General features: G+C 41.5%; 1 protein-coding gene across 1 annotated transcript in view; it reads left to right on the forward strand.

Moving 5' to 3' along the window:
- Positions 1-25,666, forward strand: part of ctnna2 (catenin (cadherin-associated protein), alpha 2) — a 1,304,830-nt gene that overhangs the window by 832,478 nt on the left and 446,686 nt on the right. The window lies entirely within an intron of this gene.

Here is a 25,666-nt window from a genome sequence, read left to right on the forward strand (position 1 = left end):
TAAAAAGGAAAAGACTGGTAAAGACAAATGTAGGTCCCCTACAGACAGAAACAGGTGAATTGATTATGGGGAGCAAGGACATGGCAGACCAACTGAATAATTACTTTGGTTCTGTCTTCACTAAGGAGGACATAAATAATCTTCCAGAAATAGTAGGGGACAGAGGGTCCAGTGAGATGGAAGAACTGAGCGAAATACATGTTAGTAGGGAAGTGGTGTTAGGTAAATTGAAGGGATTGAAGGCAGATAAATCCCCAGGGCCAGATGGTCTGCATCCCAGAGTGCTTAAGGAAGTAGCCCAAGAAATAGTGGATGCATTAGTGATAATTTTTCAAAACTCGTTAGATTCTGGACTAGTTCCTGAGGATTGGAGGGTGGCTAATGTAACCCCACTTTTTAAAAAAGGAGGGAGAGAGAAACCGGGGAATTATAGACCGGTTAGCCTGACGTCGGTGGTGGGGAAACTGCTGGAGTCAGTTATCAAAGATGTGATAACAGCACATTTGGAAAGCGGTGAAATGATCGGACAAAGTCAGCATGGATTTGTGAAAGGAAAATCATGTCTGACGAATCTCATAGAATTTTTTGAGGATATAACTATGTGAGTGGACAGGGGAGAGCCAGTGGATGTGGTATATTTGGATTTCAAAAGGCTTTTGACAAGGTCCCACACAGGAGATTAGTGTGCAAACTTAAAGCACACGGTATTGGGGATAAGGTATTGATGTGGATAGAGAGTTGGTTAGCAGACAGGAAGCAAAGAGTGGGAATAAACGGGACCTTTTCAGAATGGCAGGCGGTGACTAGTGGGGTACCGCAAGGCTCAGTGCTGGGACTCCAGTTGTTTACAATATATATTAATAACTTGGATGAGGGAATTAAATGCAGCATCTCCAAGTTTGCGGATGACACGAAGCTGGGTGGCAGTGTTAGCTGTGAGGAGGATGCTAAGAGGATGCAGAGTGACTTGGATAGGTTGGGTGAGTGGGCAAATTCATGGAAGATGCAATTTAATGTGGATAAGTGTGAAGTTATCCACTTTGGTGGTAAAAATAGGAAAACAGATTACTATCTGAATGGTGGCCGATTAGGAAAAGGGGAGGTGCAACGAGACCTGGATGTCATTATACACCAGTCATTGAAAGTGGGCATGCAGGTACAGCAGGCGGTGAAAAAGGCGAATGGTATGCTGGCATTTATAGCAAGAGGATTCGAGTACAGGAGCAGGGAGGTACTACTGCAGTTGTACAAGGCCTTGGTGAGACCACACCTGGAGTATTGTGTGCAGTTTTGGTCCCCTAATCTGAGGAAAGACATCCTTGCCATAGAGGGAGTACAAAGAAGGTTCACCAGATTGATTCCTGGGATGGCAGGACTTTCATATGAAGAAAGACTGGACGAACTGGGCTTGTACTCGTTGGAATTTAGAAGATTGAGAGGGGATCTGATTGAAACGTATAAAATCCTAAAGGGATTGGACAGGCTAGATGCAGGAAGATTGTTCCCGATGTTGGGGAAGTCCAGAACGAGGGGTCACAGCTTGAGGATAAAGGGGAAGCCTTTTAGGACCGAGATTAGGAAAAACTTCTTCACACAGAGAGTGCTGAATCTGTGGAATTCTCTGCCACAGGAAACAGTTGAGGCCAGTTCATTGGCTATATTTAAGAGGGAGTTAGATATAGCCCTTGTGGCTATGGGGATCAGGGGGTATGGAGGGAAGGCTGGGGCAGGGTTCTGAGTTGGATGATCAGCCATGATCATAATAAATGGCTGTGCAGGCTCGAAGGGCCGAATGGCCTACTCCTGCACCTATTTTCTATGTTTCATGTTTTCACCTATCACCTTGTGTTTCTTCTTCTCCTTCCCAACCTTCTTACTCTGACTCTTCATCTTTTTCCTCCAGTCCTGATGAAGGGTCTTGGCCCGAAACATCGACTGTACTGTTTTCCATAAATGCTGCCTGGCCTAATGAGTTTGCCCAGCATTTTATACGTGTTGCTTGGATTTCTTGCATCTGATTTTCTCTTGTTTTGATTAAACCTTGCCCGAGACCCAGGACTCCGGCATCATCCTCCGAGAACATTGAGGGAATGAAAACGAAACCATGCAAATATAGGGACCTTCCTCTGGGATAAACGACCAAGAGGCCACTGAAAACCCGCTTGCCTTCCACTCTCATCTCAATGATTTCAATCTTCCTTGACACTTTAATTGGTGAGATCGGCGAGAAATGGAATCGATCATGGGCTTCCACCTCACCTCCAGGCTTCTTGGCCACATGCTTCGTTCAAAACCTCTCTGAACATCCTTGGAGTCAGCAGGGTGCCAGATCACTTAATTGGTAATATTCCTGTACCTGATCAAATGGCCACAGGTATTTTTGGGTGCATCTAGATTCTCACATCCATTTGTATGCACAGAACTAATTGTCTTTCAGCGCAGTTGAAGAATATGGAAATTCACCTTCACTGTCAAAGAAGGTTCAGCTTGTAGATTTAAAACCATACAATCAAATTCATTTAAAGGGAAAGGTAAATCAGTCACAGAATATGCAGAAGTACCAAATGAAAATATTTTGACATCCGCACATATTATTGAATTAAAATACTGCAGTTTAACCCTTTTGTCTATTAAATATTTTGTGGAATCTGCACACTTGATGATTGCCAAGAGTATTATTTTGAGATGGTTTTATTGTAAAGGACATCACCTTGATTAGTTAACTTGTGTGATCTCCAGAGTGGGTTGAAGAGCATGTTATGGCTCTTGCCTAAATAGCAACATGAACACCATCTGACGCTGCAGATTACCAGTGAATATTCTGTTGCCTGTAGACTTCAGATATGCTTGAGGATTAGTGAGTTCCAAATATTCTCTTCAAACACCAGTTTGCCCCATCATAATCTATTATTGTAATACTTGATATTTTCCTGCTTGAAGTAGATGTAGTATGTAAATTTCACATGCACATCTTTTGACTTTATTGAAATCCGAGTAGCAAGTGCTATGATTTATTTGCCTTTCGATGGATTTTATTAAGAAAGTATTACTTTCCTGGGTCCTGGATAAGCATAAGGTCAAATCTACATCCTTATGTAAGTAGCGTTAAGGAGCAAAAATTACACTAAATTAAGAGGCTTATTTTCTTATATGCCATTTTATCTTGCAACCTTTCTATGCGGATATGATAGGGTCTTTTAAGATAGGATAGGTACATGGATCATAGAAAAATAGAGGGCTATGGTAACCCTAAGGTAATTTCTGAGGTATGGACATGTTTGGCACAGCTTTGTGGGCAGAAGGGCCTGTATTGTGCTGTAGGTTTTCTGTGTATCTATGTTTCTAACATATGTTCTATTGATCACCCAATATTCATCTAACTCTACCTTCAATACTACTTATATAGTAGGTCAGTTTGGATGATTTATAATTTGACCCTTCTCCAAGAAAACTTGTTCTTGTTACATACACCTGTTAGGGTGCATTCTCCAGATACCTTATAAGGTAACCGTAGCCTTCAGCCAGGAGCAGATGTCATCAGGTGGTTCCCAACCTTTACAGAGTGTTTTGACCCTTAACTACGACACTCTGCAGTTGGTGGGCCGGCAGTGGTGGCCAAATCACTGCCCGTCTGCTCCTGGCTTCCAGCTTCCCTCCTCTGGCCTACTCCAAATCCAACAAGAGGCTCGTTCTGCCTCTCCCCCTGTCCTACGAGCTGCTTAATAATAAATAATTGAGTATCCAGTACTGATCTCTGGGGCACATTAGTTACATCATTACAGCTGAAAAAAAATACCGACTCTTGTCTGTGGCAACAAACCTTTAAACCATACTCACACTTACACTGTAAACTCTCACACTGTAAACTCTTAAATTGTGCACTAGCCTTTTATCTGGCAATTTGTTATTTTTTTAAATCCAAATTCACCAGAATCAGATTTAATATCATTGAAATATGTTGTGGAATTTGTTGTTTCTTGACTAGAAAACAGTGCAATACATAAAACTATAGATTACAATAAGAAATATACATAAAAATATATTAAATATTTTGTGCAAAAGGAGATCAAAAATGGTGAGTTTGGTGTGTGTGCCTCATTTACTGTTCAGAAATCCAATGATAGATGAAGAAAAGCTTTTTGTAAAACATTGAGTGTGTGTCTTCAGGTTCCTGTACTTCCTCGCTGATAAGAGCACACCTTCGGTTATGGAGTTCCTTAATGATGGATGCCGCCTTTTTGATGCATTGCTTTTGAAGATGCCAGGGAGGCTAGTGCCCATGATGCAGTTTGCAACCCTCTGCAACTTTTTCTAATTCTGTGCAGTGGCCCCTCCGTACTGGTGATGCAACCAGTTAGAAATCTCTATGGTACATCTATAGACATTTATTAGAGTCTTGGGTGACGTACCAAATCTCCTCAAACTTTTAATTAAATATTGCCATTTGGCATGCCTTCCTCATAAGTGCATCAATATGTTGGGCCCCTGGCTTCAGAGATGTTGATGCTCAGGAATTTGAAACTGCTCACCCATTGATGAGAGTGGATAGTCAGAGGCTTTTTCCCAGGGCTGAAATGGCTAGCACGAGAGGGCATATTTTTAAGGTGCTTGGAAGTAGGTACAAAGGAGAAGTCAGGAGTAAGTTTTTTACGCAGGGAGTGGTGAGTGTGTGGAATGGGCTACCGGTGGCAGTAGTGGAGGCAGAAATGATAGGGTCTTTTAAGAGACTCCTGGATGGATAAATGGAGCTTAGAAAAATAGAGGGCTATGGGTAAGCCTAGGTAGTTCTAAGGTAAGGACATGTTCGGCATAGCTTTGTGGGCCTGTATTGTGCTGTAGGTTTTCTATGTTTCTATTCCATTGCTGACCCCTCAATGATGACTGGTGTGTGTTCCCTTGACTTTTCCTTCCTGAAGTCCACAATCAATTCCTTGGTCTTTAATATTGAGTGTAAGGTTATTGTTGCACTATGTCTATAAGTGCCTTTCTATTAACTCATTATTATTTTCACGAAGAACTCCAGAAAATTTGTCAAAAATAATTTAACTTTCATAAAATGGGATCAATTTGAGTTGATTAACTTAAGCTTTTCTAAATGACCTTTATTGTACCCTTCAGAATGTTACTGATGACAGATGTTAATCCACCTTTGTTTCCCTCCCTGCTGAATAAAAGAATCATCTATGCGGTTTTCTAATCCATTCTAATGTTAAGCTGCACCCCATTTTATCCTCCAGCTGAAACTGTTGGCAAAATTCAGTTAGCAACAGCCTCCAGGAGGAAACTGAATCAATTATTTTAATGAGACTGCAAATATCTAATTCACAGTAGTTTGCTGATCTGATTCCAGCTGGTAATGTTGATAGCTTTTGACACAAGTAAGCATCTTCCCCCAAACCCAAACTCTTCCCTCCCTTCAGAACAACTTATAACAACATCCCCATCTTTGGTCTTAAATGGGAACTCACCTTGTCAGTGAGTGCCCTCCACTCTCCTCCTCCCAACTACCTCTTACCAAAGCTAAACACATGGTTTGGAGTCCAAACTCTGCAGCACTTGGGAAACACTGTCTCTATCAACAGACACTACTGTCTACTAAGAGCTCCTGATAATAAGCACCCCACTGCCCCCAACTTCTGCATTATTCAACCCATTCATTATGTTAAAGACACCCATTAGACTATTTTCCAAAAAGAATGCACCAGCTTCTTCTTTTTCTCTCAATAATTATATGTTTCATCCTTAACTACTATAGTAATCTCTATATCCTCAAAACCTTATTGGCTTTGGTTTGTCAGCTGAATGTGACAAATACTCTGCAGCTTCTCAGCACTGTAAGTAAGTATTTAATTGACAAAACTACCTACTTTTGTTGTGTATTTTTTAAATGATTTATTCATTTGTGAAAGATGAACAGAAGACAAGCATTGTTAAATTAACTCCGTTAGCTTGAACTGATTAAATCCTTTACTGGGTGTAATTTTTGCATAACATCTGCAATGAGTAAAATGTATCAAAGAGTTAATAGGATCATGATTTTTTTTTCCCACGTGGAGGATCAAATAATTCTGGAACAAAGGTGACAGAAGCAGCTAGGAGATCATGAATGAAATTTTAAAAATGACCTTAATTTATATAGCATTTTAAAGCATTCTTCAAACAATATCTTTATCCACAAATAATTTCTTCTGTATGCTTGTTATCAGGCCAGGTGGAACAGTTATTTTGCATATAACTGAGAGAAATAAGCTTTGAGAAGGAAACTAGAACCCCTGTACATCTTTAAAGTAGCATCTTTGGACCCTTAGCCCGAACAGTGGTCAAGCTGAACCCTTGCTTTTGCATGTTACTGTTATGGTTGTCAAGCAGTGGAAGGGACACTTGTCTCTGAGTCAAAGGGTTCAAGTCCAAGTCAGTGCAAATTACAGGATAGGACTTCGGCCCAGTTCTGGGAGAATGCAGCACTGTCTGAGATACTGTCTTCTGTACATTCTGTACACCACCTGGAAATATACCTGGTTTCCTGGCAAATAATTAATAAGAAGATTTGTCTCAAAAGTGAACTATGTTTTTTTCGATGTATTACTGGTACTTCGTAAGGTGAGTTCGGTTATCTGTGATATTATTTCAAAGAACACTAGAATTATACTTGGTTTTCTGGCATCAGAATAGTAGTGCATAAAAACAACAGGAACTGTAATGAAATCCATTGGTATTTATAAGACAAGTTCTTAGCATTTGGAAAGGTGATCCAGTGGTTAATTAATAGACAGATAATTATCTTTATGAGCACAGAAGACCAATGAGTATTTTATTTCAAGTCTTACAACATCAAAATCCAATTGCATGCAAAGCCCAAGGAGTTAATAAGGTGCAAGAAAATTCCAAACACACAGTGGTATGCAAAAGTTTTGACACCCCTGGTCAAAATTTCTGTTACCATGAATAGCTAAGGGAGTAAAAGATGACCTGATTTCCAAAATTCATAAAGTTAAAGATGACACATTTCTTTAATATTTTAAGCAAGAAAACTTTTTTTATTTCTATCTTTTACAGCTTCAAAATAACAAAAAGGGAAAAGGGCCTTTAGCAAAAGTTTGGGCACCCTGCGTGGCAGTACTTAGTAACACCCCCTTTGGCAAGTATCACAGCTTGTAAATTCTTTTTGTAGCCAGCTAAGAGTCTTTCAATTCTTCTTTGGGGGATTTTTGCCCATTCTTCCTTGCAAAAGGCTTCTAGTTCTGTGAGATTCTTGGGCCGTCTTGCATGCACTGCTCTTTTGAGGTCTATCCACAGGTTCTCAATGATGTTTAGGTCAGGGGACCGTGAGGGCCATAGCAAAACCTTCAGCTTGCGCCTCTTGAGGTAGTCCATTGTGGATCTTGAGGTGTGTTTAGGATCATTATCCTGTTGTAGAAGCCATCCTCTTTTCATCTTCGGCTCTTTTACAGATGGTGTGATTTTTGCTTCCAGAATTTGCTGGTATTTAATTGAATTCATTCTTCCCTCCACCAGTAAATGTTCCCTGTGCCACTGGCTGCACACAAGCCCAAAGCATGATAGATCCACCCTCGTGCTTAACTGTTGGGGGGAGGGGGGTGTCTTTTCATGAAACTCTGCAACCTTTTTTCTCCAAACATACCTTTGCTCATTGCAGCCAAAAAGTTCCATTTTAACCTCATCAGTCCACAGGACTTGCTTCTAAAATGCATTCGGCTTGTTTAGATGTTCCTTTGAACCCTTTGAATAGACCTCAAAAGAGCACTGCATGCAAGACAGCCCAAGAATCTTACAGAACTAGAAGCCTTTTGCAAGGAAGAATGGGTGAAAGTCCCCCAAACAAGAATTGAAAGTCTCTTAGCTGGCTACAAAAAGCACTTACAAGCTGTGATACTTGCCAAAGGGGGTGTTACTAAGTACTGCCATGCAAGGTGCCCAAACTTTTGCTTCAGGCCCTTTTCCTTTTTTGTTATTTTGAAACTGTAAAAGATGGGAAAAAAAGTTTTCCTGCTTAAAATATTAAAGAAATGTGTCATCTTTAACTTTATGCCTTTTGGAAATCAGTTCATCGTTTACTCGCTTAGCTATTCACAGTAACAGAAATTTTGACCAGAGGTGCCCAAACTTTTGCATACTACTGTATTCCCACCATCTGAGTGATAAAGATTTGCTAAAAGATTTCATAGTCATAGTCATAGTCATAGTCATAGTCATAGTCATAGTCATACTTTATTGATCCCAGGGGAAATTGGTTTTCGTTACAGTTGCACCATAAATAATTAAATAGTAATAAAACCATAAGTAGTTAAATAATAATATGTAAATTATGCCAGGAATTAAGTCCAGGACCAGCCTATTGGCTCAGGGTGTCTGACCGTCCAAGGGAGGAGTTGTAAAGTTTGATGGCCACAGGCAAGAATGACCTCCTATGATGCTCTGTGTTGCATCTCGGTGGAATGAGTCTCTGGCTGAATGTACTCCTGTGCCCAACCAGTACATTACGTAGTGGATGAGAGACATTGTCCAAGATGGCATGCAACTTGGACAGCATCCTCTTTTCAGACACCACCGTCAGAGAGTCCAGTTCCATCCCCACAATATCACTGGCCTTACGAATGAGTTTGTTGATTCTGTTGGTGTCTGCTACCCTCAGCCTGCTGCCCCAGCACACAACAGCAAATATGATCGCACTGGCCACCACAGACTCGTAGAACATCCTCAGCATCGTCTGGCAGATATTAAAGGACCTCAGTCTCCTCAAGAAATAGAGACGGCTCTGACCCTTCTTGTAGACAACCTCAGTGTTCTTTGACCAGTCCAGTTTATTGTCAATTTGTATCCCCAGGTATTTGTAATCCTCCACCATGTCCACACTGAGTCCCTGGATGGAAACAGGGGTCGCCGGTACCTTAGCTCTCCTCAGATCTACCACCAGCTCCTTAGTCTTTTTCACATTAAGCTGCAGATAATTCTGCTCACACCATGTGACAAAGTTTCCTACCGTAGCCCTGTACTCAGCCTCATCTCCCTTGCTGATGCATCCAACTATGGCAGAGTCATCAGAAAACTTCTGAAGTTGACAAGACTCTGTGCAGTAGTTGAAGTCCAAGGTGTAAGTGGTGAAGAGAAAGGGAGACAAGACAGTCCCCTGTGGATCCCCAGTGCTGCTGATCACTCTGTTGGACACACAGTGTTGCAAGCACACGTACTGTGGTCTGCCAGTCAGGTAATCAAGAATTCATGACACCAGGAAAGCATCCACCTGCATCGCTGTCAGCTTCTTCCCCAGCAGAGCAGGGCGGATGGTGTTGACCACACTGGAGAAGTCAAAAAACATGACCCTCACAGTGCTCGCTGGCTTGTCCAGGTGGGCGTAGACATGGTTCCGCAGGTAGACGATGGCATCCTCAACTCCTAGTTGGGGCTCGTAGGCAAACTGGAGGGGATCTAAGTGTGGCCTGACCATAGGCCGGAGCAGCTCCAGAACAAGTCTCCCCAGGGTCTTCATGATGTGGGAGGTCAATGCCACCGGTCTGTAGTCATTGAGGCCGCAGGGGCGTGGTGTCTTCGGCACAGGGACGAGGCAGGACGTCTTCTACAGCACAGGAACCCTCCGGAGCCTCAGACTCAGGTTGAATACATGGTGAAGTACTCCACATAGCTGAGGAGCTCAGGCTTTGAGCACCCTGGTACTGACACCATCAGGTCCTGCAGCCTTGCTCGGGTTGAGACGTTTCAGCTGTCTTCTCACCTGTTCAGCCGTGAAGCCCACTGTGGTGGTTTCGTGTGGGGAAGGGGTATAGTCATGAGAGCAGGGTGGGGGACTGTGAGGAGGGGTAGGAGGGGAGAGTGGAATATGTGTTGGTTGGGGGCCGACGGACTCAGATCCTAATTTTGCCTCAATTAAATGATATGTTTTTATTTCATATTAATTAATGAAGAGTCGGTAAAATACTGAAAATTGTAATAGTATGGTTAAAAGGCACAGCATTCAGCTTGAATGGATACCTAATGTACTGAATTAATTTTTTTCTGTTCAATGTCTTAGAGGAAGTATTAAGCTTTTGAAAAGAAGGGGTTAATGCTGCTGCTAAAATGGCAGAATGGCACATTTCTGATGCTAGCTTGCATGGTGTAATTTTATAGCTTTTTATTTTACAGAACTAAATGCAATTAAGTCAGAATTCAAGTGCCAGAGTTCAAGAAACAAAAATGTTTGAGGCTGAGTATGGTCATGTTATTAGAGGGGCTGCTTTTCACTATTACTAAAGTGGAAGGAACTTCAGTTTAATTTTTATCAAATGCAAAACCTTTAAATCAACTTTAGTCACTTGAGCTGAAGTCATAACAGTGTAATTACCGATCTTCACCATCTTGTGCTCAAGCTTTACGTCAGGAGAGAGCACATAATCTATGATGATACTGCAGTATAATGTTGGTGGAATGATTCAGTGCCAAAGAGATGAGATAAGAGAAGGGAAACTTGACTTTTTATAGCACCCACTCAATTCATTTCCAGGATGTCACAAAGAGCTTTATAGACTATTAAATATTTTTGAAGTTTTTACAGACAGTGAAGTACTATTATGATGTAGGAAATGTAATAAGCTATTGGCAGGCAGTTGTCTCCTACAAATAACCATACAAAAGCAATTAGAGAGATTCCTAACATATTGATACGTTAATGCAGCCTACTGTAAGTGGATTTAATAGATGTTTGATAAATTACTATTTAATAGACAACAACAACTTTGAAACCTGTGAAGTTGTAGAAGCAATAACCATTAGAGATGAATGAAGAGAGCAATAATGATTCTTTTATCCAAATGGGGTTAAATGTGTGGTCATGTCAAACTAGAGCTGGTGCTAGGATTACTGAGTTTTTTGATGCAGATGACCTAGTTTGGGGATACAGAACATGATTTCAATGTTTGAAGATGACATCAAGACAGAGTCAGGACCCATAAAAATTAACACAGAAGTGGGTAAAGTCATTCATTTTGTTAAAGTCTATATAAGCTAAAGGATACAATTCTAAAGGATAAAACAGACTTGAAGATGTGTTTCCTTAAATCTCTGAAAAGGCAAAATTTAGAAGGCTGTTAAAAAGGAATATTGGATCAAATAGAGTGCAAGAATGAGAAAGGTATACAAAAATATTATACTAAAGTGTAAAAATAAAGTAGCATGATCAATTCTGTATGTCGGGTTGGACTCTCAGTCTGTTGTTAGCTCAATTATTTGCATGATTTTTTTTCTTGCGCATTGAGTGTTGGTCTTTTAATTTTTTTTCTTTAATTGTGTCCTTTTGGGTTTCTTGCTTTGTGGCTACCTGTGAGCAAGTAAATCTCAAGGTTGTGTAATTGATACAATCTTTGATAATTCTTGAATCTTGAATACCTTGGAGAGATCTGATTTGCATTTTGTCAATATTCACAAAGGAAATGGCTATGAACCTTTTTTTGGATTACAAAAGTAACAAGTATTACTAAGATCACTAAGGCTCAAGTGATACACTTTCTGTGTAAGTTTCTACTTGTCAGTTGCACCCTACCGAAACAGGCTAGAACATACGTTTGTACAATGAATCAAGATTCAGGCTTTACTTGTCCCACTTTCCTGACCCCCTGGTTTCCCAATTCTGACTGCAACTCAGGCTCTGGCTATACACTTGTTACACTTACACCACTTAACAGCACAAGACAAAGAACAGATCTGCCTCATGGCAAACAGGATTCATGGAAAAGTACTGGAGAGAGAGCATTGGAGAATGTGCTGCGTTTACCAATACTACCCATTATACATGGCCAATATTGCAGATTACTGTACGTTAAAGTAAACACAGCATTACAGAACAGTCAGTAGATAATGAGGATTTAGAATTCTAAAATAATATCTTGGCGTGAAATGGCATGGAAAATCTTAAAATTTAGGATAATTCTTTTGAGTGCATTGTTGGAATATTCTTAATGAGTCTGACATAGGGTGGTGGAGATATCATTTATCATGGTGTCAAAACTAAGATCAGTCAGAATCTGACTAAGAAGTTGTCCATTCAGGGACAAGCTGAGAAGAAATGTCTTCACACAAAGTATAGTGAATTTTTGGAATTCACCACTGAAGTAGTCTGTGGAGATTGTCACTCAGAATACTCAAGACAGAGATCAATAATTTTAAAAATATATATATATACATGAAGTCAGTCGATATGGGGTTATTGCAGAAAAGTGGTGCTGAAATAAATGATGTATTATGATCTTATGCAGTGGCAAGATGTGCACCAGAATCCAAATCAAGGATCAACTTATCCTTATTCCTTATTTGCTTAATCCTACTCTACTTCCTTATGTTCTTTTATAATTAGAATCAAAATCAGGTTTATTATCACCGGCATGTGTCGTGAAACTTGTTAACTAGACAGCAGCAGTTCAATGCAATACATAATATAGAAGAAAAAAATGAAATAATAATAATAAATAAATCAATTAATGTATATATATATTCAATAGATTAAAAATAGCGCAAAGAACAAATAATATATGTTTAAGAAGTGATGTAGTGTTCAAGGGTACAATGTCCATTTAGGAATCGGATAGCAGACGGGAAGAAGCTGTTCCTGACTCGCTGAGTGTGTGACTTCAGGCTTCTGTACCTGCTACCTGATGGTAATAGTGAGAAAAGGGTATGCCCTGGGTGTTTGAGGTCCTTAATTGTGGTCTTTCTGAGACACCGCTCCTTGAAGATGTCCAGGGTACTTTGTAGGCTAGTACTCAAGATGGAGCCGACTAAATTTACAACCTTCTGCAGCTTCTTTCGGTCCTGTGCAGTAGCCACCCGCCGCCCCCCCCCCCATACCAGACAATGATGCAGCCTGTTAGAATGCTCTCCACGGTACATCTATAGAAGTTTTTGAGTGTATTTGTTGACATACCAAATCTTTTCAAATTCCTAATGAAATATAGTTGCTGCCTTGCCTTCTTTATAACTGCATTGACATGATGGGATCAGGTTAGACCCTCAGAGATCTTGACACCCAGGAACATGAAACTGCTCACTCTCTCCACTTCTGATCCCTCTGGTATGGTATGTGTTCCTTTGTCTTACCCTTCCCGAAGTTCTTTCGTCTTACTGAATGCCAGGTTGTTGCTGTGATATCACTCCACTAGTTGGCATAGCTTGCTCCTATACGCACTCTCGTCACCATCTGAGATTCTACCAACAATAGTTGTATCATCAGGAAATTTATAGATTGCCTTTGAGCTATATCTAGCCACACTGTCATGGGTATAGAGAGAGAAGAGCAGTGGGCTAAGCACACAACCCTGAGGTACACCAGTGCTGATTGTCAGTGAGAAGAAGATGTTATCACCAATCCGCACAGATTGTGGTCTTCTGTTTAGGAAGTCGAGGATCCAATTGCAGAGGGAGGTACGGGTTCCCAGTTTCTGTAACTTTTCAATTAGGATTGTGGGAATGATGGTATTAAATGTTGAGCTATAGTCAATGAACAGCATCCTGACATAGGTATTTGTGTTATCCAGGTGTCTAAAGTCGTGTGAAGAGCCAATGAGATTGCATCTGCTGTTGACCTATTGTGGCGATAGGCAAATTGCAATGGGTCCAGGTCCTTGCTGAAGCAGGAGTTCAGTCTAGTCATGATCAACCTCTCAAAGCATTTCATCACTGTAGATGTGTGTGACCGGGCAGCTCACATTATTCTTCTTGGGCACTGGTATATAGTAGAGAGGGTTCAAGGGAAAGTCATTTGACATATTCTAAATTACAAAGGTTTGAAAGAATAATTAAAAAGGATTTTTCATTGAGTTAGCAACCAGATGGTTATATTGCAGGTAGATGGGACTAGGTGTGAGTAAGCGGAGTACAAGGGTCGAGATGGCCTGTTTCCCTGCTGTAATTGTTATATGTTATATGGTTATAGATGACAATTCAATCAGGGTTGTAAAGATCCAAATCTGGTTATTTGGCCCACTGCAGGTCTGCTGACTATCATGCCAATCTATACTAAATCTATATGCTTTCATTAATTCCATATCTCTCTATGCTTGCTCATTCAAGTACCTGCTCACGTGCCTCTTAAATGTTGGTGTTGTTCCTGCATCCAGCACTTCCCCAGACAGTTCATTCCAGACACTAGTATCTTTTGAGTAAAAATTTACCCTCAGACCTTCTCGCTCTCACCTTAACTCTGTACCCTCTATCTTTAGGCAGTGCTACCATGGGGAATAAACAATAGCCATCAAGTCTCTCTATGCCTCTTAATTTTATATATTATGTCACCTCTTAACCCTCTTCGTTGCACAGAAACAGACCAAGCCTATCCAGTCCTTCTAGGTCAGCAGTCCCCAACCACCGGGCCACAAAGCATGTACTACCGGGCCGCGAGGAAACAATCTGATTTGGCGATATGCGTCAGCTGCACCTTCCTCATTCCCTGACATGCCCACTGTTGAGCTTGAACGCACGCGAGGTCATTACCCGCGCGTCATTCATGTCAGCTCGGGAAGGAGATCAACTCCTCAAGCTTGCAAATGACAGCGTGCTGAAAAGTATGTTTGACATAACATCTCTGCCGGCATTCTGGATCAAAGTCAAGGCTAAATATCCTGAGATATCCACGAAAGCACTGAAAACGTTGCTTTCAATTCCAGCATATCTCTGCAATGAATGCAACGAAAACTAAACTGCGGAATAGACTGGACATAAGGAACCACCTTCGAGTATCGCTGTCTCCCATCACCCCTTGATGGCACCGCCTTGTTGCAGGGAACAAGTATTCAGCCCAGGGCTCCCACTGATTCAGCGATATTGGTGTGTTGCAATGATTTTATATGTTCATACGGGGAAAATATGTGCCGTGTGTTTAATATCCAAACGTTACTTAAAATGTTATGATGCTATTGACTTATAAGTGACTTATATAACCATATAAAAATTAATGCACGGAAACAGGCCACCTCTGCCCTTCTAGTCCGTGCCGAACGCTACTCTCACCTAGTCCCACCGACCTGCACTCAGCCCATTACCCTCCATTCCTTTCCTGTCCATATACCTATCCAATTTTTCTTTAAATGATAATATCGAACCTGCCTCTACAACTTCTACTGGAAGTTCGTTCAATACTTACTTCAAGCTCCCCTGTCCTCCCCTGATAATTGACTTATTATTATATTCATGCGAGGAAAATATGTGCTGTGTGTTTAATGTTAAATTTGTATGATAAACCCTTTTAGAAATGAAATTGAGTGTATTAGTCACTTATCACCTATATTCCGGTCGTGATTAACACCCCCCACCCCGAACAGAATCGCCAAGAACGATTTGTGGGGAAAAGAAAAATCGGCACGTACATGCATGCGCACTGGTGCCCGCGCAAGGCTTCATGGTCATTGTAGTCTTTCTCGGGGTAAACACAACGTATTTGACTGCTACTCTTGTCTGTTGGCAACCCTACCTAAATCCTCCCCCGCCCCCTCGGGTCGGCTGGTCCACAAGAATATTGTCAATAATAAACCGGTCCGTGTTGCAAAAAAGGTTGGGGACCCCTGTTCTAGGTAACTGAAGCCCTCCAATTCAGGTAATGTCCCTGTGAATCTTTTCCACATCCTCTCCATCCTAATCATGCTCTTCCTACAAGATGTCAACCAAGATTGCAAAAAATGCCCAAAGTGTGTCCAACGGCTGAACGACCAAAACTGCACACTCCGAATGTTTCCTCATTGGCATCTTGTATAGCTCTAACATAATGTCCCAATTCTTGTACACAATCTAATGATCATGTCAGAGTCAATGAGAACAAGCATGACATAGACTTTCTTTACCACCTGATCTACCTGTGTTCCCATTTTCAGAAAACTAGGTCTCTCTGTTTAACAAGGGCTCTGCAATGCGTACATCCTATAACTGTTTAACTTCCCAAAGTGCATCACTTTGCACTTGTCCAAGTTAAACTCTGTTGGTCTTTCCCTTGCCAGTTTCCTAGTTGATTGATATCCTAATGTAAGAATAGAAAATATTCTTCATTACCCTCTATACCACCAATTTTGGTGTCATCCACAAAATGACTAATCATGCCACCTACATTCTGATCCAAATCATTAATAGATATGCCAAACAACAAAGGATCTAAAACTAATCTCCATGGCACACCACTACCACGGGCTTCCCATCTCAAAAACAACCCTCCATTCTACCTCCTACCACCGCCAATTTTATATCCATTTTTCCAACTCACTCTGGATTCCATATGATCTAACTTTTTGAATCAGCCTACATGCAGGACCTTGTCAAAGCTTTGTTAAAATCCATGTAAACGTTTACCGCACGGTGCCCATCAATTGTTTTAGTCACCTCCTTTAAAACACTCAATCATTTCCCATGAACAAAACCATGCTGACTATCCCTAATCAGTCTTTGACTTTTCAAATGCAAAAAATCCTGTCCCTCTGAATCCCTTTCTTTAACTTTCTCACTGCTCATGTAAGGCTCACTGGTCTATAGTTCCCTGATTTGTCCCTGTTGCTCTTCTTTAATAAAGGCTCAACGTTAAGTAAACTTCAGTCTGACAGTGCATTTCCTGCACTTAATGAAAAGGCCATAGAAATAATTTTCACATAAAGTTCTTGTGGTCTGTGATGCACAGTCTAAATTAATGGTGAAGGGGATGCAATGGCTTCAAAAGTAAAAGCCATTTTGATCCATTGACAAAGAATTAGAGCATTTCAACTCATTGAGATCTCTTTCTCTTAACACACGTACATTCTCAGATAAATGGCCTCCTTTGCAATGATTGATTCTTAAGATTCAAGTTCCAGTGTCGCAATGAAATACTGAGTTAATACTATCCACCATCTGCCTTTCCCTCTCCATTAATCTTAGTATACTATTGTATCTTAATATCTTTCATCAGTTATGTTTTGTTACTGTCAGGAATTGTAGAGGTGGCTTGACCCAAACGCAGAGCAGCAGAGACAATAATAGCAATGAGTGGTCACTTTAATAATAAACTGCAAAATGACAAGACACAAGGGGCCACAAAACAAGAGAACAGATACTTGAGCAACAAGGTAACTGAAGTCTAGGAGCAACTAGTTAAGGCTGGCTGATTTGTTAGGTGAACCAGGACTGTGGATGAGAGCTGACTTTAAATAGACTGCAGGTGACGAGTTGTAAGTGGGTGGCAGGTGACTCTTGTTAGGTGGGTGGGGACTGGGAGGTAACTCCCTGTTCAGGCTTGACATGACCGCACTGCCACCACTACTGGCACTGACAGGCCAGAACAATCTGGATGGGGCCGGTGCTGGAATGAGAGGCCAGGAGGAGCTCACCAGATTGAAGGCCCTCATCTCTATCTAGTGGTGCATTTGAACTAAGGGACACGGACACAGTGGGCATTTGATGTGTGGGAATCAGCTGCTCCACAGTAAGTGCACCAGTTGTTTCTCCACCAATGCTCATGTTCTTTGGAGGGGTGGGGAGTGATGGGGCTAACAGAGCCCTCCCTATTCGCATCAGGTTCTGGAAGCATTGCTGATGAGACTAAAATGGTTCTGGGAAAGGAATTGCTGTTCTGGTTGGTGCTCTGTTGGGCCATTCCATAAGATGCTTGTCAACATGGATGGCCAGAGTGATGAGGCTTTCAAAGTCGGTTAGCACCTCTTAACATAAGAACATAAGAAATAGGAGCAAGAATAGGCTATCTGGCCCATCAAGTCTGCTCTGCTATTCAATAAGGTCATGGCTAATCTGACCCTGGACTCATTACCACCAACCTGCCTTTTCCTATAACCCTTAATTCGCCCACTATGCAAAAATCTATCCAACCGTGTCTTCAATATATTTACTGAGGTAGCCTCCACTGCTTCACTGGGCAAAGAGTTCCACAGATTCACCTCTCTTTGAGAAAAGCAGTTCCTTCTCGTCACCAACCTAAGTTTACTCTCCCAATTCTTGAGGGTATGTCCCCTAGTTCTAGTCTCATCTACCAGTGAAAACAACTTTCCTGCCTCTATCTTATCTGTCCCTTTCATAATTTTATATGTCCCCATAAGATCTCCTCTCATCCTTCTGAATTCCAACGAGTACAGTCCCAGGCGACTTAATCTCTCCTCATAACCTAACCCCCTCATCTCAGGAACCAACCTGGTGAACCTCCTCTGCACTGCCTCCAAAGCCAGTATATCCTTCTTCAAGAAAGGAGACCGGAACTGCATGCAAAACTCCAGATGCGGCCTCACCAGTACCCTATACAGTTGCAGCATAACCTCCCTGTTCTTAAATTCAATCCCTCTTGCAATGAAGGCCAACATTCCATTTGATTTCTTGATAGCCCGCTGCACCTGCAAAGCAACCTTTTGTGATTCATGCACAAGCAACCCCAAGTCCTTCTGCACAGCAGCATGCTGCAATCTTTTACCATTTAAATAATACTCTTATCTTCCATTTTCCTTCCAAAGTTGATGACCTCGCATTTACCAACATTGTACTCCATCCGCCAGACTCTTGCCCACTTACTTAACCTATGCAGACTCTCCATATCTTCTGTACAATTTGCTTTCCCATTCAATTTAGTGTCATCAGCAAACTTAGATAAACTACACTCGGTCCCCTCTTCCAGATTGTTAATGTGTATTGTGAACAGTTGCAGGTTCTGTGGCACACTACTCACCAGAGAAATACCCATGTATCCCAACTCTCTGCTTTCTATTGGTTAACCAATCCTCTGTCCATGCTAATATATCATTCCCAACTCTATACATACTTAACTTATGGACAAGTCTTTAATGTGGCACCTTATCATATGCCTTCTGGAAGTCCAAGTAAATAATGTCCATCTGTTCCCCTCTATCCACTGCTCTCATTATATCCTCAAAGAACTCCAGTAAGTTTGTCAAACAGGATCTGCCCTTGCTGAATCTATGCTGCACGTGCCTGATGGAATTATTTCTTTCCAGGTGCCTCGCTATTTCTTCTTTAATGATGACATCAAACATTCTTCAACTACAGACGCTAAACTAACTGGCCTATAGTTACCTGCAATTTTCCTACATCCTTTTTTGAACAGTGACGTGGCACTCACCTTCTTCCAATCTGTCGGGACCTGCCCAGAGTCCAGAACATTTTAATAAATTATTACCAAAGCCTCAACTATAACCTCTTCCATTTCTTTCAGTACCCTGGGAGGCATTCCATCAGGACCAGGGTATTTGCTTATCTTCAGTCCCACAAGTTTGCTCAGCATTACCTCTTTAGTGATAGCTATTGTATAGAGGTCCTCAGATTCCATCATATCATATTATCTCTCTTCGGCATGTTAGACATGTCTTCCACCATGAAGACCGACACAAAATAGTCATTCAAAGCCTCTGCCATTTTCTCATTACCCAATATTAATTCCCACTTCTCGTTCTCCAACGAACCTACGTTCACTTTAGATACCTTTTTCCACTTTATACAACTATAAAAACTTTCACTATCCGTTTTTATATCTTGTACTAGTTTATTTTCATAACCTATCTTCCCATTCTTCATTGCTCACTTAGTGGTTCTTTGTTGCTTTTTAAAAATTTTCCAATCTTCCAGTTTCCCACTTTTCTAGGTGACTTTGTACACATGATATTTTAATCTGATGCCTTCCTTTATTTCCTGAGTTATCCATGGCTGGCTCTCCCCACCCTTACTGTCCTTGCTTTTAACTGGAATATACTTTTGTTGAGCACAGTGAAAAATCTCTTTGAAAGTCTTCCTTAACTGTCCCACCACAGAGTCTATGTACCCAGTCTCCCCTATCCAACTCCTCCCGCATCCCATTGTAGTCTCCCTTGTTTAGGCATAATGCACTGTTTTTAGATTGAACCGTTGCACCCGCCATTTGTATGAAAAACTCAATCATACTGTGAACACTCTTTCCATGAGGGTCCCTAACTATAAGATTGCTGATTTTGCCTGTCTCATTGCACAGGACCAGACCCAAGATAGCATGTCTTGGGTAGACAGCTTGTCTTTCAAGTGCACTGAAGGGCTGTAGTGGTAATGGGAGCAGTGCTTCCACATTCCACCTGCACTCCACTGCAAGGGTCCTGAATTCTACAGTGTAATCCAGCACTTAGCGTGAGCCCTGACACAGGCAAAGTATCCGATCTGCTGCCTCCCTTCCACGCCCTGGATGGTCAAAAATCAAACACATATCAGTGCTGAATTCAGTGCTTATGGTGGTTTTATAGACCCATTTAATGGTAGCTCAAGTCAGATCCTGCACAGACAGAGATTATGAAGGCAACCATAACTCAGTCCATATAATACAGAAACGGCCACAGCTTGAAGTGCGAGACACACCGGGACAGGAAGTTGGGGAACGTTGAAGTATTCAGGCAGTGGAATCTAGGGCTGAGGAGGTTGTCCAGCACAGAATTGCTGTAATGAGGCGGAGAGTGCTGAGCAGATGGTAAATGGTTTCCCACTGTTTCTAAATCATGTACTTATTAAGGAGCTGGAGTCCCTAAGGCGGTCCGACGTTGTCTTCAACCTCGTTCTGGCAACTCCTGCGGTGACACTGGTGCCAAGCTGTATCGGCCCTTGTCCTCCCCTTGGACAACATCGGTGTCGTGGAGAGGGGAGACTTGCTGCATGGGCAACTGTCAGTCTTCCATACAACCGTGCCGCCTGGCACGTAAATGTTGGCCCAGATCAGAGGTGACGCAATCGGCAATCACCTCCGATCTGGGCTGACATTTACGCGCCGGGCGGCACCTAAATAATTAACTTCTTTATTTCGGCTTTTTTCTTAAAGATGGGCTGGCTGCATCCCGGCCACCACTGCACCCCTGCATGCTTCGCACAATGTATTGGTCCGCAGCCCGGAGGTTGGGGACCACTGCTCTGGACTTTCCAGGGGCAGATCCATGGTCTCGCAAGACTAACGGATGCCACCACCTTTCATTAAGGTGGATGGTTTCCTTTAGGCAAGCAAAGTATGCTGGGCCAATCACTGTTTCACCCGAAGCATCAGGAAATGTAGGGGAAGATTGATCCAACACAGAGCAGCAGAGTCAATTTAATGGTGAGCAGTCACTTTAAGAATAAACTGCAAAATAACAAGCCATGAGGGGCCACTAAACAAAAGAGAATGGATACGTAACACGATAAGGCAACGAGGTAACTGAAGGCTTGGAGCATTTAGTTAAGCCTGACTGGTTCAAATGGTGAACCAGGACTGTAATGAGGACTGGGTTTAAGTAGGCTGCAGATGATGAGTTGGAAATGAGTGGCAGGTGACTCCTGTTAACTGGGTGGAGACTGGGAGGTGCCTGCCTGTTCAGATTTCCCAGATTTGCTGTAAATTAATCCAAGACTTTATTAACATCAGATTATATATCATATTTGCCCTTGACTTTCTATCTTCACTGGGAAACCTTGCTGTATTAACATGCATGGAACTTAAGTCTGTGTTGTTCATTGTTCATTGTTTGTTCTGATAAAGGCTTGTTTCTTTTCCGTTTTCCTCCTTTCATTTGCTCTCTTCTCATTCCTTTATGATTTTTAGCTTTGTTCCTTATTTACTTCTCCAGAGCATTATTTCAATGTATACATAACCTTCATGACTTCCAAACTTCCAAAGAGTTTGAGTTGTAATAAACGTTGTAAAGTTGAAAACACAGTAGTTACTTCTCCAGCACTGACATCCTTTTCATCCATTGCATCGTAAACTGTTGATGCCTCAAATCTGGTTTTCTGTTGTCATCTCCTAGCATACCATTTTCATACTGACAGGTTGTAATGCTAATAATAATCCTAAGATTACTGTATTTCAAGCATTGCTTTTTTGCGTGGATCTATATTCCAAAATCACACTTTGCAGTCTCTGTGCATAAATAATTATATATCTTCTGTGAAACATTTCCAATTCTGTATACTTTGTATGCCATCTTAGTGTTGGTTTGAACTGTGCATTTTGCTACAATATTGTTTGGCTTTGCAATAATTTATGATCCTTTCAATGCCTTTTCACCCAAGTTGGGAATTAAGGTCTATGTTGAATCATACACCCGATCCGGGGAAAAAAATATTATTTATCTTTATTGAGAGGATGCAGGAATATTGGGGAAACAGGAAGCAAATCAGGCTTCTGTGGGTATGTTTGTAATCCTTGTAATGCAAGTTGTTTAAGAGACTATTTCTTTTGTAAAGAAGTAGTTTTGCTCAGGTACAGAGCCTCATTCAACAAAAATAACTTCACGAAATTTTATCAAATGATATCTACGGAATGGCAAAGATTTTCTGAAAGTAGTAGAGGAAACTTCACAGCTTAGGACTTTGACAACTGAAGACATGGCTAGCAATGATAGAGGGATTAGTTTGTGAATTGATCAAGAAAACAAAATCGGAAGAACACAGATATCTTAGAGGGGTGTTGGGAGGAACACCAGTATATTATAGGAAATTGTATATGAACTAAAGGGTGAATCCTTGAAGGATTTTGAAAAGATGGATGAAAATTTTGAAGCATTACCTGATTAGAAGCCTGCAAGAGATTATCAAGCATTTGGTTGATGAAGAACATGAAGATGCGAATTCGAATAGGTGTAACAAGAGTTTTAGGTGCTAGTTTGTGGAGATTATAATAAATGTCACCAGCCAGGTGTGGAACTGTCAAGGTGTGCATTGTAATTGTTGAGTAATATGAGAAAGGAAGAAGGTTCTACAGCAGTTGAGCTGAGTCAAGTGTTGTTAGAGAGATGCTTCTATACGATCATAGTGATGGTATAAATGTGGTCCAAAACTCAACTCAGAAACAAGGCTAGTAGCTGTGGACAACATTGTTCTAGATTAACAAACGCAAAATGCTAGAGGAACTGAGGAGGTCAGGCAGAATCTATGGAGGGGAATAAACATCTGAAGTTTCAGGCCAAGACCCTTCATCAGGACTGGAAAGGAAGGGAGAAGAAGCCAGTACAAGAAGGTTGACTGAGGGGAAGCTGGCAGAGGTAGGTGAAACCAGGTGAAGAGGAAGGTAGGTGGATGGCAGAGGTGCCAGAAATGAGGAGGGAATACCAGGAGGTGCTCTCGATTGTTTATCTATTGTTCCAAATGTGCAACACTTTTGGGATGTAGCTCAGTGGGATAGCACATGCTTTGCATTGATGAGGGCCCAGGTTTGATGCCCAGCATTTCCACACTGTCACCATGAATTTTAGGGTGCCACAGTCGCATTGTGGTGAACTCAATGCTATTACAGCTTGGGGCATCAGTATTCAGAGTTCAGTTCTGTCTGTAAGAGTTTGTATGCTCTCTCTGTATCCATGTGGATTTCCTCTCACAGTCCAAAGACGTAACAGCTGTTATGTTAATTGCTGATTGTATTTGTCCTGTGATTAGGCTAGTGTTAAATAGGTGGGATGCTGGGTTGAGCTGGAAGGGCCTGTTCTGTGCTGAATCTCTAAATAAATAAGTAGATTGAATGTCAATATGAATTCCGTGATTTCTGTCATTTCCTGTGGTATTCTGGGGTGCAGGATATTCAGGTATGAAAATTGCTTTGCATCAAAACCTATGTGGTGTTATAAATTCACAAACAATACTTAAATAGCTCCTTAAAATAATAGCGTGAAGTTTTAGGTGAACACAATAAACATTTGTGCTTTATTTGACAAAGATTCAGTAATCTTACAATCTGTACAAAAGGGCTTTGGTATTTAACCAAAAATGGCAGCAATCTGCTCTGCATTAACATTTAAGTGCCAGGTGTATGAGGGCTGCAGTAAATTTGCACACTGTTTTGTAAATCTACTCCAGCAGGAGAGCCGTCATGTGAGTACAGCAGCTATACTGAAGATGAAGAGACAAAATCGGTCTTGCTTTCACTTTAGGAATTGAAGCGAGAAGCAAAACACAGCTTCCATGGAACACCAGTGTTATCTTATGAGTAGTATCTATGATGTCTCTTGCATTCAGTTTTTTTTTCCATTTTCCTTTTTCTATTTATTCCTGATTATTTAAGGTGTTTAATTCAATTATAAATTGCAAAATAAGGACCATATGATTAACTGAGCAACAGGTATTGCTGGAGAGGTTGGCAAGGATGGACCAAATGGCCTCTTCTATGAGGTAAAGCACAATGCAGTTTCAAATTAAAATTATTTTAGCTTATATCCATCCAGCATTGTTTTAAAAGCCTGGATATTGTAGTTAGAAGCAAGAAAATGGTGGATACATTGCGCTTGCATTTGTCCTCATACTTTTTATGGGCTTTGTCGACTGGCTAAATATGAAAGCTATTTCATCATGTCGCCCTCTGCAGGCATCTAGGATTGATGGGAACAGGGCAAGCAACTTGTTAATAATTTCGTCTATCATGTTGAAGAATTCTTTCTAAAGCACATCTTAAAATCCATATGCATTGTGCAGTTTGTTCAGCAGAACATGATTTTTCTCCCAATGTCTTAAATCTCAGATCCCAGTTATCTGAAGTGTTGGCACGTGGCCAAGTGGTTAAGGTGTCAGTCTAGTGATCTGAAGGTCGCTAGTTTGAGCCTCAGCTGAGGCAACATGTTGTGTCCTTGAGCAAGGCACTTAACCGCACATTGCTCTGTGACAGCACCAATGCCAAGCTGTATTAGCCCTAGTGCCCTTCCCTTGGACAACATCGGTGGCATGGTGAGGGGGAGACTTGCAGCATAGGCAACTGCTGGTCTTCCATACAACCTTGCCCAGGCCTGCGTCCTGGAAACCTTCCAAGGCGCAAATCCATGGTCTCACGAGACTAATGGATACCTATATAAATTATCTGGACTCTTGATCTTTCTGGCTTTCCAAGGCCTTCAAAGGGAGAACCTGATCGCACCCTGCACTCACCCAACCAGCACCAGTCGCTTCTCTAACTGTTACAACTCACCTCATGCCCCAGCCTTGCAGTCTGCAATCCTATCTCCCAGTCCAGTCAGATACCATATCCTCTACTCGGACAACAAATCTATCAGACTCTCCGCTTTCAAAGTGACTCCGAGCCCCAATTAGACTAGAAGGACCCTCCACACTCACCAACACTAGCTACCACACAGCCCAAACACTGTACTTAATAGGCCAAAGCAGGTGGGATTTGCACATATCATCTGTGTCCACTCTTTATTCACTCTTTATTCATATGTCTGGATCAGGCAAAAGACAGTTGGCACACTTACTTTTAGACAATCATGAGTTGTCCTATCAAATCAGCTTTCCTGTTAAAAGAGCTAAATAATTTGAATCTGTAAACTTTAGAGTTTAGAAGAATGAAGAGTATCCTTGTTGAAATCTGTAAGATTCCAAGGGACTATATAGGTTAGATATTGTAATGCTTTCACTGATGGGAGAGATAAGGGAACAGTCATTTAGAATGGAAGATACAATAATTATTTCTACAAAGATCTATGGCGGTCTCCTCCTCAGAAGGTTGTGGAGATTAGATCAATGGAAGGGGATTTGAAGACAGTGTAAATTAGCCTTATTGTATTGAATGGTAGGGCAGCTACGATGTGCCTAGTGATCTACCCCCTACTCCTTGGGCACAATTGCAATTTGTAGTGATTGAAGTGGTCAGTGCCCTGCTGCAACAACAGTCCCACAAGCCTGTGTACTGGAATGTGTCAGAGTAATTAATTCTATCGCAAATTAC

Source organism: Mobula birostris, chromosome 4 (assembly GCF_030028105.1).
Source record: "Mobula birostris isolate sMobBir1 chromosome 4, sMobBir1.hap1, whole genome shotgun sequence".
NCBI lineage: Eukaryota > Metazoa > Chordata > Chondrichthyes > Myliobatiformes > Myliobatidae > Mobula > Mobula birostris.